Consider the following 12,515-nt stretch of genomic DNA (forward strand, 5'->3'; position numbering starts at 1 on the left):
CTTTCTGTTTGTTGTCTGCACTGTGACCATGAGTCAGCACTGGGCCCTTGTGGCCAAGAAGGCGAATGGCATGCTGGGGTGTGTTAGAAGTGGGGTGCTTAATCGTTCAAGAGAGGTTCTCCTTCCCCTCTACTCTGCCCTGGTGAGACCACATCTGGAATATTGTGTCCAGTTCTGGGCCCCTCAGTTCCAGAAGGACAGGGAACTGCTGGAGAGAGTCCAGTGCAGGGCAACCAAGATGATGAAGGGAGTGGAGCATCTCCTGTGTGAGGAAAGGCTGAGGGAGCTGGGGCTCTTTAGCTTGGAGGAGACTGAGGGGTGACCTCATTAATGTTTATAAATATGTAAAGGGTGAGTGTCACGAGGATGGAGCCAGGCTCTTCTCGGTGACAATGAACGGTAGGACAAGGGGTAATGGGCTCAAATCGGAACATAAGAGGTTCCACTTAAATTTGAGAAGAAACTTCTTCTCAGTGAGGGTGACAGACACTGGAACAGGCTGCCCAGGGGGGTTGTGGAGTCTCCTTCTCTGCAGACATTCAAACCCGCCTGGACACCTTCCTGTGTAACCTCATCTGGGTGTTCCTGCTCCAGCAGGGGGATTGGACTGGATGATCTTCTGAGGTCCCTTCCAATCCCTGACACTCTGTGATTCTGTGACTACATTTGGGCATGTTGTAGTTCTGTCAGCAGTAATGAGGTGTGTGATATGAGGAGGTATATGTGTGCCGTACTTGGCCCAAAACCGTTTAGTGCTGAGTTTTCTGGTATCCTGCGTAAGAATATTGTCTTCTTTAATTAAAACTTTTAATTTCTTCCCCTCCTTCCCTGCATACTCCATTCTTAACCCACTATATCTGTCAATAGCTTTACCTTAGCAGGTCAAATGAGAGTAGGAAAAGGAGAATAAGGGCATGACTAGGCAGCCTTGCCAGCTGCAGCTGTACCAAATAGTGCCACTAGCAGCTGCTGAAGAAAAGTTACCAGCTCCCTGCAGTGCCAGGTTGCTTCATCAGAGTCTTCCTCATCTTACTTCAGGTGAAACACATGGATTCGGTCACTCCTATTTGGTCCATTCTGTGATGGACTGAACTCTGAACATTTTGGTCTTTCCTTGTGGTTGCCTTTGAAAGCTGCTTTTTTTTTGTTCCAGGCATGAAGAAAGACTTGTGTACCTGAAAGCTGAGATGATTTTTATCTTCAACTCTGCTACTTTAGTGTAAGATTCTGTGTCCACTCACAAGCCTGAATTAGGATGAGGAGTTTGAGTAGACACTTTAAGTTTATTTGATGTGACTTAGAGCCATCTCAAGCCACTGCACAAGTGAGGCTGTGGGGTGGGTGATAGCTTGGCTTGAGGATGGGGTGGGAGGTGGACATCTGAAGGCCAAAATCTCTTCAGCTGAATCTGGAAGAAGGTGCCTGCCTGCAGACTTACTTCTCTGACTAAACTGGTGGGACTTTCCTGGAGCAGATGAGTGAGGAGACACAACTCTGCCAGTGCAGCTGTAGGTATGGTAACAGACAAATGGGGGAGAAGGGGATCACGATAAACAGCCTGAGTGGCTTGTCAGGTCTGTCCACAGCTAAAGAGGCGTTGGAAACCCGATGCCTGCACACTGAGAAGCGCAGCATGCTCTTCTGCATGGGACCAGGACGTAGGCCGGCACGGAAGCTCAGTGTGAGCTGGAGAGGGGTTTCTGATGTTATATTTTCAGATTCCCTCGGGAGCACCTGTTCTGTGTGTTTTTCACTAGGCCCATTCACACAGCGTGGGAGCGCTGGCTCTACTCATGTCTGGTTGCCGGGCAAAATAAAAATAACTGCTCTCAGACAGGGGGAAGGGAGAGCAGTCCTTCCCTCATGCGTGGGAGAGCGTTTGCTGGACTTCTTGGAGCAAGGTCTCCTTTTGAGGGCTGCAGCTGGTCCTGGCTGTAGCAGAATGGCTTCCCAGAGCCTCTTGGCTTTTGCTGCACTTGGGTCATCCTCGTCTTGTTCTAGCTTGTCTTTGTTCCTCTCCTTTGCTCTGGACCTGCCTTGTCTCTCTGTTGCAACATCATTTTCCCATTCCAGTCTGGCATTGCCTTCTTTCTAGGCCCAGAGATTTCTCGGTGAACCCCTGCCCACCCCATCCTGATGACTCTGTGTGTAGTCACTGCAAGTGTGGGTGGCGGGGCTGATACTTCTCAGATCAGCAGACCCTTTAGATCCAGCTGGCAGCACTGCTGGAGCAATGAGTGGCACTCCAATTTACCATGGAGTGAGTGAATGTAGTGCAAAGCAACACTAGTATCTCATTCCATGTCTGGTGAAGACATTATGGGGGAAGGCCTCTTATTACCTGGCAAGCCAACGTTCACATTACAGAACTTGTAGAAAGTACCAAAACAGTCCAGGTGGTGAAAACTCTGCTCCCAAAGCTGAGTTGACCTGTGGACTGTCCAGCAGGATGCTCTAAGCTCACCAGCTCATTATAGGTGTGGGCAGGAACCCAGCCATGGTGAGCTGCTGGTTTTGCCAGGCATTGAGTAATAGATGTTCTGCCACAACTGGAAACACCTGTAGATCTTGATGAATTTTTCCCTTCAAGTCTGCACAGACACTGGCTTGGAACAAAAGAAAATCTGACCATGTGGAAATATTTTCCTTCAGTCATTTTGCGACACTTCTGCCTTCTGATTCCCATTGCCAGAACTGGGGTAGTGAAACAGAGGACACAACAGCTGTTGCCCCAAGAGAAATCAGCCAGGAGGGGGACAGATGAGAAAAAGAGAGTAACTTCCTAATTCTCTTACTTGGAATCTGACAAAAAGTTAAGATTCCCTTCAATCTTCAGAAGATCCATTAGAACCAGGAATTTCCTAGTAGAAATTCAAAGGAGCTGTATGTTCCTTTAAAGCCCACCTTACATACTTTCCTTTACCTCTTGTTCAAACCCACCAAAATAGCAAGAGAGCAGAAGACAGCTAATATGCCACCAGTTCTGATCAATGATCGGCAGGGGGGTCTGGGAATTGCAACCAGCAACCAGAATATCTGTTCTGGGCAAGCGAACAGGAACTTTTGAAGGATTTGCATATATAAACTCAGGTTTAATATGACACAGCAACAAGACTCAAGACTAATTTATAGAGCAAAAGAATACAGCAGAACCAGATAAACCACTGACAAAAGCAGCTGGGGTAATCCATAGTAATGTACAGACCAGGAGTCTTCAGCCTAGACAAGAGATGACTGAAGAAGGAGATGGTAGAAGCCTCTAAAACCGTGAGTGACCAGAGAATGACTGTCTGCTGCCCCTGCCCAAACAAGATCTGGGGTGCACTGAATAAAACCAGGGGGAGGCAGGGTCAGAGCAAATAGGAAAAAGATGCTCTTGACCTACTGCATGTTTCAGTCATGTAAGTCCTCACTGCAGGGTGTTGCTGATGCTAAAAATTTACATGGGTTTAAAAAGCAGCTATTCAGACTCATGTCTGAAAATCCTATTGCAGTGTTAACTATAGAAACAGCAACTTCGATTAAGGAGGTCCCTGAGCCACATGTCGTTGCAGGTTAACAGTGCTGTAGGAAGACATTGTAGTTGACTTAGTTTTATATTTTTCCCTACATGTTTCTTATTGGTCAGTGCCAAGGACAAGATAGCAGCCTCAGAAGGATTTTTGGTGTGATCTGGTGCAGCTGTTCAAATGTGTAGGAATGAGCCTCTTCACAAATTCATAAAGCAAACCTCCCTGTACTCCTTTTTATCCTTTAGAAACAAGCCTTGAAGTTCTGGGTTTTGCCGTTGCCTGAGGACAGGGCACCAGTAAGTAGGCCAATGGCCCTGTTCCTGCATCCCAGGACAGTGCAGGGACCACTCCAAAGGGAAGAGTAAAGGCTCCTTTTTGAAGGGAAAGAAATGGTGCTGAGAAACATTTGCTTGCTGCCAGGAGGGAGCTATACAATTACTCAGATATTCAGGTCTTCTACACAATGTGCAAGCCCAGTCCTGTGCAGCTTTCACTCCCTGCCCTGTGGCCTTTCCTCTGCTTCTGTCTGGGCTTTTTACTCAAGCTACTGTCCTAGTTACCTTTTGTGCCAGCCACGGGAAATGCAAATCATCCCTCCTGTGCCATAAAGAAATCTTGCAGCAATGCACTCGTGAGTAGCAAACACTCGTGCATGTGAATCATAGAATCATTTTGGTTGGAAGAGACCCTTAAGATTGAGTCCAACCATAACCTATCTCTAGCACCAAACCATGTCCCTAAGAACCTCATCTAAGCGCCTTTTAAAACCCCTCCAGGGCTGGTGACTCCACCACTGCCCTGGGCAGCCTGTTCCAATGCCCAACAACCCTTTCCATGAAGAAATTTTTTCTAATATCCAATCTGAACCTTCCCTGGTGCAACTTGAGGCCATTTCCTCTCATCTTATCACTTGTACTCAGGAGAAGAGACCAACACCCTCCATGCTACAACCTCCTTTCAGGCAGTTGCAGACAGCAATAAGGTCTCCCCTCAGCCTCCTTTTCTCCAGGCTGAACAGCCCCAGTTCCCTCAGCCGCTCCTCATCACACTTGTGCTCCAGACCCTTCACCAGCTTCGTCGCCTTCTCTGAACTCTCCCCAGCACTTCAATGTCTTTCCTATAGTGAGGGGTCCAAAACTGAACACAGGATTCGAGGGGCGGCCTCACCAGTGCTGAGTACAGGGGGATGATCACTGCCCTGGTCCTGCTGGCCACACTGTTCTTATGCACACCAAAAAAATGTCTGAAAGTGATTGTTGCTGTGGTGATGCTGCCGAGCTGGGCAATCTCTTGCAAACTGATGGCCCTATGTGTTTCATGGCTCTGGCACTGTTTTGTCCCTTATCTTTCTTCATCTACAGATACAGTATTTTCTCTGCCCTCTGAAAGCCTGACATTTTTAACATGAAAAATGGAAAGCATTAATACAAACATGTATTCTCTTCCCATCACACTTTAAAATGCTGCTGTGCCTCCTACAAGAAGTACATTTTTTCTTCTCAAAATCCAAAGGTCTCTGTTAAATCCAAACTGTTGTTTCATATGTGTTTAACAAGTCCATCAGAACACACATGCATCCTTCTCACTGTACACCTCGTCCTGCTTTATTCCCTGTACTGCATTATGTGCTTGTCTCTTGCTTTGTGACTGCACTGAAATCTGTCTGGGGCAAAGTCGTCTTGCCAATAGCACTGGAAGGTGCTCATCACACATTCGGGCATTGTCAACTTATTAAATAAGAATCACAATGTAAAATATGCTCTAGTTTCAAGCATAGTATTTGTTTTTATGCATAAGTTTGCAGTTTAATCTTGATGTAGATATTCCTTAACCTTCTAACTCCAGCTTGCTCTTCCGACTGTGACTTTGTAGAGATGGGGAGTGGCAGAGATGATATTTTCAAGGCCATGAGAATGCCATGAGTACCATGAGAAAAGAAATGTGAATATCTGCATATATTCTATTTCTTACATTCATCAGCCTACACTTTTCTTTCCTGTCAGTGCTGTCACCATTTGATTTCTGCTCTGAACCACAGACTTGGTGAAAACCTACTAACATATCAGCTTGTCTTCATTAGCCTTGAGCGCCTTTTGCTGTTTAAATCAATGTAAGTGATACTGCACTTTTCTGGCCATTTAAGCGAAAAAACTGTAGCTTGTTCTCTTTGTCAACAGAGTCTGAAAATGGAACGGCACTGGCAACTCTGTCATTATTCTTTATATAGCTTCACTCTTTGAGAGTCCAAATCAACTGGAGAGACTGCTGACTGGTGATGCAGCTTAGACTGTTCCACAGGGAAGGCAGGACACAGGTTTCAAGGGAGGCCAGTGTTCAAGTTCTTGTTTTGGGGTGGGGGGATCTGAATATTCTGTGTGTGTGCAGTAATAGGTGCACTTACACAATCTTCAGGCTCAGGCAAACAGAATGGCAGCTTCGGCCCTGAGCTACATATAATTGTTAGATATTTTCTAAGCATTGATGCTATTTTCTTTCTTTTTTTTTTTTAAGATTTTATTTTTAGTGTATTCTTTTACTCCTAAACTCCGTAAAATATTTGGCTATGCAAAAGCCATTAGATACCACTGACAGAGAAATGAAGGAATCGCATCACTGGGATGTTTTTGCTCTGTGAAGTGTCAGTTGTTGCATTACAGCAGTTAGAATCTTGTGTTAATTGCTAGAGAAAGTAGAGGCAAAAAACACAGTTTCTATTAGCTTTAAGTGCAAAGAATGTTTATTGCATGATATTTTAATGTGCATAAGGATATTTATCTAAGGGGCTTTTCTACAAAATAGGAAGTGTAGGAGATATTCTGTATAACAGAATTGAGCCGAGTCCAAATTAATGGAAAGATCTGCTAACATAAAATACATTTTAATGTCAGATCTGGACTAACTTTTGAGCAAACCAGTGTTCATCTAGGCAAACAATAATGACAAAACCTGTCATTTAATGTTGCTTCTGCACTGAGCCTGGTGAAACTTAGCATTTTCCTTTGCATAAATCCCAACAGACTTTAAAACTCTCAGTAGTACCAGATTTCATGAGGTTTTATCTATTCAGCTCTCAACCACAACATTAAAAGGTGACCATGGTTTCACTCTGAAACTTTTCAGTTTAATATAGGGGCTTAGGATAGACACAAAGTTTGAGACGAAAATCAAAGTTACCTGCATTTGTGAATGCTTATAGTCCAGGCTTTCATTTGAGTCCATCTTTAGTGCTATGAGTTGACTTTCAAAGCTCTGGGCATTGCGGGTTATTTCTCTTCTCCAGTTAAAGGCCACAACTTCATCCATGCAGTATATTTGATACAAATAATTTCTTGCCTAAGCAGCTCTTGCATTCATCCCGGACTCTATCTACACTGTAATAAAGAACCCAGCTTGTGAAAAGTATCTGGTTTCAGCCAATAGCACTGAATATAACTAATGCACAATTCACTCTTGCATTGAAGTGGTAACTGAACAATGTTTAAATGCCTTTTGACAGCTGGTATATTGCACATTTGAAGTATGGTTTGTTTCATGTACACTGTAAAATCAAATTGTGTTTTACCCATAGGAGGTTGAATCATGTCCTAGAAGTCAATAGCTTTTCTAAAATATGAGTTGTCCCCACCTCCCCTTTCTTCATGCACATCCAGGCTGTGCAGGGAACTGCCTGCACCATTTGTTACTGCGGTTTTGGTAGCCACAGAATAATGTGCGTAAGCCCCAGCACTTAAAAAAAAATCAACAGCTTCTTCCTCAACATCAACTGCTCTCAGAACATGTGAATTCAGAAGATATTTGTACTCACAATTCTCTAGCAAGTGAAAAACTACATGCTTACATCTTGCTAGACAGTGATAATACTGGCAGTAGCAAGGCACGGTCCCTGGCGTTCAGACTGAGCGTACACGACCAGCACACAACCCTTGCTTATGCTGCGAATTTACCCCGTGTCCAGCACAGTGATCAGTCACTGGATCTCTAGCAGTCTGATGCAAACCACAATTATAAACTAGGAACACTGCTATTTTGCCAGTGGTTCTTACTTCTTATTGGAGCCAAAAGCCTGAATGGACCTTCTTTTCACAGTACATTGACAGCAACCCCTCCTGTGGGGCAGAAAGCATTCTAGGCTTCAGAAGGTATTAAAAGATGCTTGTCACACTTGGCTTCAGCCGATTTTTGGACAATTGATCAAGCCTGGGTGCTTTCCTGCACTTTATGCTGTGGTGAAAGTGGCCTTTTGGAGCTGACTAGTTCCTGCACTGAAGGATCATGGTGCTGAGTTTCCATCATCCCCCTTTGCAGCCACAGCCCTGATTTGCAGTGTCACGTGGACTTTGTTGGTACATTCTCATCGTCTGACCAAGGTCCAGCTGGTGGTTGGATTCTTGAAAGGTTTTCCAGGAAGCTCTTTGATGGGGAACTTGCCAAGAAATGATGCTGAGAACAAATTTGTCATTTCACGAGGGAGACTTTTTTACCCCACCAAACCTCTGACTTAGTGTTAAAGAAGATACTGAGCCATCAAATAAAGGTGAGTCATTATCTCACATCACGAGGGATAAGTATAGGTGGGGTGCTTTAATTTTCAGTCCTTCTCAGGGCCTGGGGTGGTTGTCAGAAAAAAGAGACAATACAATTTATTCTGTTTATGGGCTAAAACACCTATAGTGCACCAGCCTCTCACCTCTCAATTAATCTGCAATACTGTGAAATAACGATTTAAGGGACAATTAAGAAGCTGTGGGCCCTGGCAGCTGCCCTCAAGCCACGTCTCTGAATTCCTTTGTCAGTGACCCATCCCAAAATGGAAATGTTCTCTAGCCATCATATTGCTCAGGCTAGAAAAGCATTGCCTTTGCCCTCATAGCTGTGGAAGGACAAATAGTCTGAGTTTCAGATGCTGCACAAGGGCAATGCATTTCTCCCAGGGGTGTCTGTGTTTATGCTGGAATTGCAACACACAGAGCTCGAAAGTGACTGCCTGGGAAGCAGAATTATTCTTGTAATCACAGAATCACAAAAAACAGGACGGGAAAATTATCCATAGGAAATCAATTGATTATTCCTGATGAAGCGTAGCACCTTGTTCTCATCCTTATCAAATTTTATTCTGGTTTTAGATATTCTGTTTTGAGACCATTTTTTTCAATTTGTCTGTATGATTTAGAATTCTAGTCTTCTCCCCCCCCATTGCTTATAACCTCCTAGGCTGATGTTACATCTTAAATAACCACTTTGCATATTCATTAGCCATCTGACTAATAAAATGCTGAATAAGCCTTGACCTAAGTGAGTCTCTGGAGACCCAATGTGATGTATCTTGCCTTGGTGACAGTGGCCCATTGCTCACTCACACCCAGCCAGTTTTGCTGGCCTCAGAGCAGTCTCCCCAGTTTGCTTTGGACAATGTTGTGTGACACAGCATCAGAAATCTTCCTGAAGTTGATTAAATTTGGCTTTCCCTACCTGGAAGGCCTGTTACCATGTCACAGAAAGAAACTAAACTGGTCTGACTTGATTCTTGACAAATACCTCTTATTTGCAACTCCACTTCTTGTTTTCCGAGTGCTTACAAACTGTCGGTGGGATTATTGCTTCTCAAACATTCTCAGGGCTTGACAGGAGACCGGTTTGTGTGTCATTTTCCATTTTCTCTCCCCCCTTTTAAAGATAGTCACTGCATTTACCCTTTTTCCATGGCTGCTATAACTCACATCTTCCCTGAGGTCTCAGCAATAATTGCTGATGATGGTTGCTTTAGTTTCTTCTTGAATATCCTGAGGCAGGTCTAGGAATAGCCCTGAGTAAAAAGAGAGCTTTAGGCAGATTGACACCCAGAAAAGTGACCTGGAACAAACCTACAAGCATATGTAACCAAAGCAAATTTCTGCTAAATGGTCGTATCTAAAATGTGGTATTAGTTGTGTTAACCTCCTCCTCACTACTTCACCTTATGCTGGTTGGTAGATAAAAAGATGCTAAGCCCTGTATCACTTTCTAGGCATCCATTTGATTAACGTTCCCCTTGTGCTGAACAGAGAACAAACTCTTCACTTGTTTTTTGTCTTCCTTAGGCCCCCATGCGTTTAAAGAATGCTTTCTTGCTATTCTTCATGTTTCTCACTATTTGCATCTGGTTTTGCTTCTTGGTCTTTCTGGGGTTGTGCCTGTATTCTCTTGCCATTCTATTATTCAAGTAACAGTAACCAGACACAGGTTCTTCTGTCTCTGTGTTTTCTTCTGTTTGAGTTCAACAAAGGGCTTATGGCCTTGTTAGCAGGCAATGTTTTACCACTTCATATTAGACTGGGACTAACCACCCTATTTACCATGTGTACCCATGACTATAATAATGGAGTTCTAAAATTAGAACCTTTGTCTGCACACATATTTAACTCAGCCGTTTAATGTTAGTGATTTTAACTAGGTATGTACATTTTCTTCCTGCATTGCGAAGGCGTAACTTGAAATACCTTTAGCACTCAGGCATCAATAAGATGTTTTCTGAGGGAGTTACCAGATGTCTCTCCTCACTAATCATCTTCCCAATAAATGTGTGGATGCTTATGATTATTTTGGAGGAAACTCTTCCTTTGTTAGCAGATGATAATTAGGTATGGATTCTTTGCAGAAACAGAAAACAAAGTAGAAATGTTTCCAACAGCCCTCTGGAATTCACTATGGCATTCTTCAGACAACAAATGGGCTCTTGTGAATCCCTGAATTTTTGCATTCTTCAAAGTAAATTTAGCACTGGTATCCCCAGTCATAGCGGCAGGTAATAGTGAATGTAATAGCAAAGCAAGTCATGCAAGTGCTTTCATGCTTCTCTCTCCTTCAGCGTTGCTGGAGGCGATAGAACAACAGATTTCTGGAACTTTTTCATGCAGACTGGCTGCTGTTTCCTGTGAACTGAGAACTGCACCTTGGATCACACGGTTATGTTAGCAAGAGGAGCTGGGAAGATTTTTCAGGCTTCTTAAAGACCATGGCATTTGACCCAAAACTGGCCTGACTCTGCAAGTGCAATGTCTAATTGTTTTATGTTGGCAACAAGTGGTTAAAAAAGGGACATAATTTTCAGCTTAGTAATGTGCTGCAATACAGAAGAAACACCTTCCTCCCCATTAGATGGTGGATAGATGGTGCCCTACTGCAGATCCCCCCACTGTCACGAGTGGGAGGAGGTTCAGTGGTGGTGTGCTGTCTGGATGGCAGCAGTCCAGTTCAACAAGGACTCCATCTGTGGTGCTATCACAGTGTTAAGTCTGGATGGTGGGTGGTTGAGCAGCCAGAAACCAAGACAAAGACAGTCCATCCTCTCACAGAGAAGCTTTATTGGATGCATATACAACTATGAAAACTTTGCTGTGATATATAGACCCTAATAACAAGGTATCACAACGCCATGCGTAGGCATCCTTGGAGTCTTGACATCCTGGGAATGACATATGTCAGGATGTTCAGCTTCTCTTTATTCCAAATTTTCCCAAGTTCTCTGCTCCAATATCCTTTTATACTTTCTGCAGTTGTTTAGGATGGGTAACACCTCTGCTTGCTTCTGTGGTTGCCCTTCCTCCCTGAGATGTCAAATACCTCTCCTTACATCATTGTGGGTTGCACTGCTTTTTCTACCTACCTACTGAAAAGATCAAGCAATTATGAAAAAGATTTTACAAAATAGTTACAATTTTAGAAAAGGCTATATTGATACCTTGAAAAAATATTAGAATGAACAGTGCCTTCCGCCTTATCAAAGGTCATTGCACCTGTAGGCAATTCCTTTCTGTCTTCTTCTTGAAGATCATGTATGAAAACTACGATATGGCCGTGGGACCATAATGAGGGTATGCACAAGAAACACATATGCCAGAATTTCCATTTGGTGTTATTTAGAACCTCAGATCAGGTCTAGACTATCTGACCAGACCTAGACGAGTGTATTGTCCAACTGTACAATGTTGTTCCATTATATCTTGGCTCTTAAGGAGCTGCTCCTTTAACAGGCATATGAGGCCTGTGAAGAGACAAACAGTGTTAAGCTGGACCATCTTGCACAATCTCACAACATCCAGCTTCAGAGTTTGAATTAGGAGTCTCAGCTTCTCTTAAAGTCAGTGGAGCCGTTTTGGTGCACTCATCTTATGAAGACCCCATTGACTGAGACCTTCATTTGGACCTTCCACACAAGGGAAGTTGAGTTTCAGTTGCACTTTGGGCTAAAAATTTGTGCAATTTGTCATTCTTGTAGGAATTGCTTCCACAACTCTGGGCTGCCCTCCTGCAAAGTTCGCACTTGCATGCACACGACAATTCTGCTTTGCCAGAAAGTCGTCAAGAGTTTGGAGCCCTTTGAGATGACTTTCAAACTAACCTGGTCCAAAAGCATAAGCATTGAAATGGGGGGTGCAAGAGGTAATTCTGAGGAAGTCACAGGAAGAAGTAAAATACATTGCAGGTGACAGACCTTTGGGCTGAAGAAAACCAGGGATAAATTGTGTCTCAGGCCAGGAAGGCTGATACCTCCACAGCCTGGCAGACAGGCTGAGAGAGTTGAGATTGTTCATTTTTAAACTAAAAAAGGGGAGATCCAGGCTAGACATGAGTAAGAAACTTTTTACACTGAGAGTGGTGAAACCCCGGCCCAGGTTGCCCAGAGAGGTGGTGGATGAACCATCCCTGGAGACATCCCAGGCCAGGCTGGACGGGGCTCTGAGCAACCTGAACTGGTGAAGATGTCCCTGCTCATGGCAGGGGTGGCACTGGGTGAGCTTTGAAGGTCCCTTCCAGCCCAAACTGTTCTATGATTCTATGATTTGATGATTAGTTGTTCCATATGGACCAGGAAGGCTGGAGCCTGCTCCCTGGTGAGAGGAGGTAGAGCATCTTCCCCTGAGAGAAGCACAAACCATGCATTGAACAGATAACATTGCAAGGTGAGTCTTAAACCACACTCGGGGGCAAACAGCTATTGAGAGCCTCTCTCCCTCTTTTCTAAAA

The sequence above is a fragment of the Columba livia genome, chromosome 4 (genome assembly GCF_036013475.1).
Source record: "Columba livia isolate bColLiv1 breed racing homer chromosome 4, bColLiv1.pat.W.v2, whole genome shotgun sequence".
Taxonomy (NCBI): Eukaryota; Metazoa; Chordata; class Aves; order Columbiformes; family Columbidae; genus Columba; species Columba livia.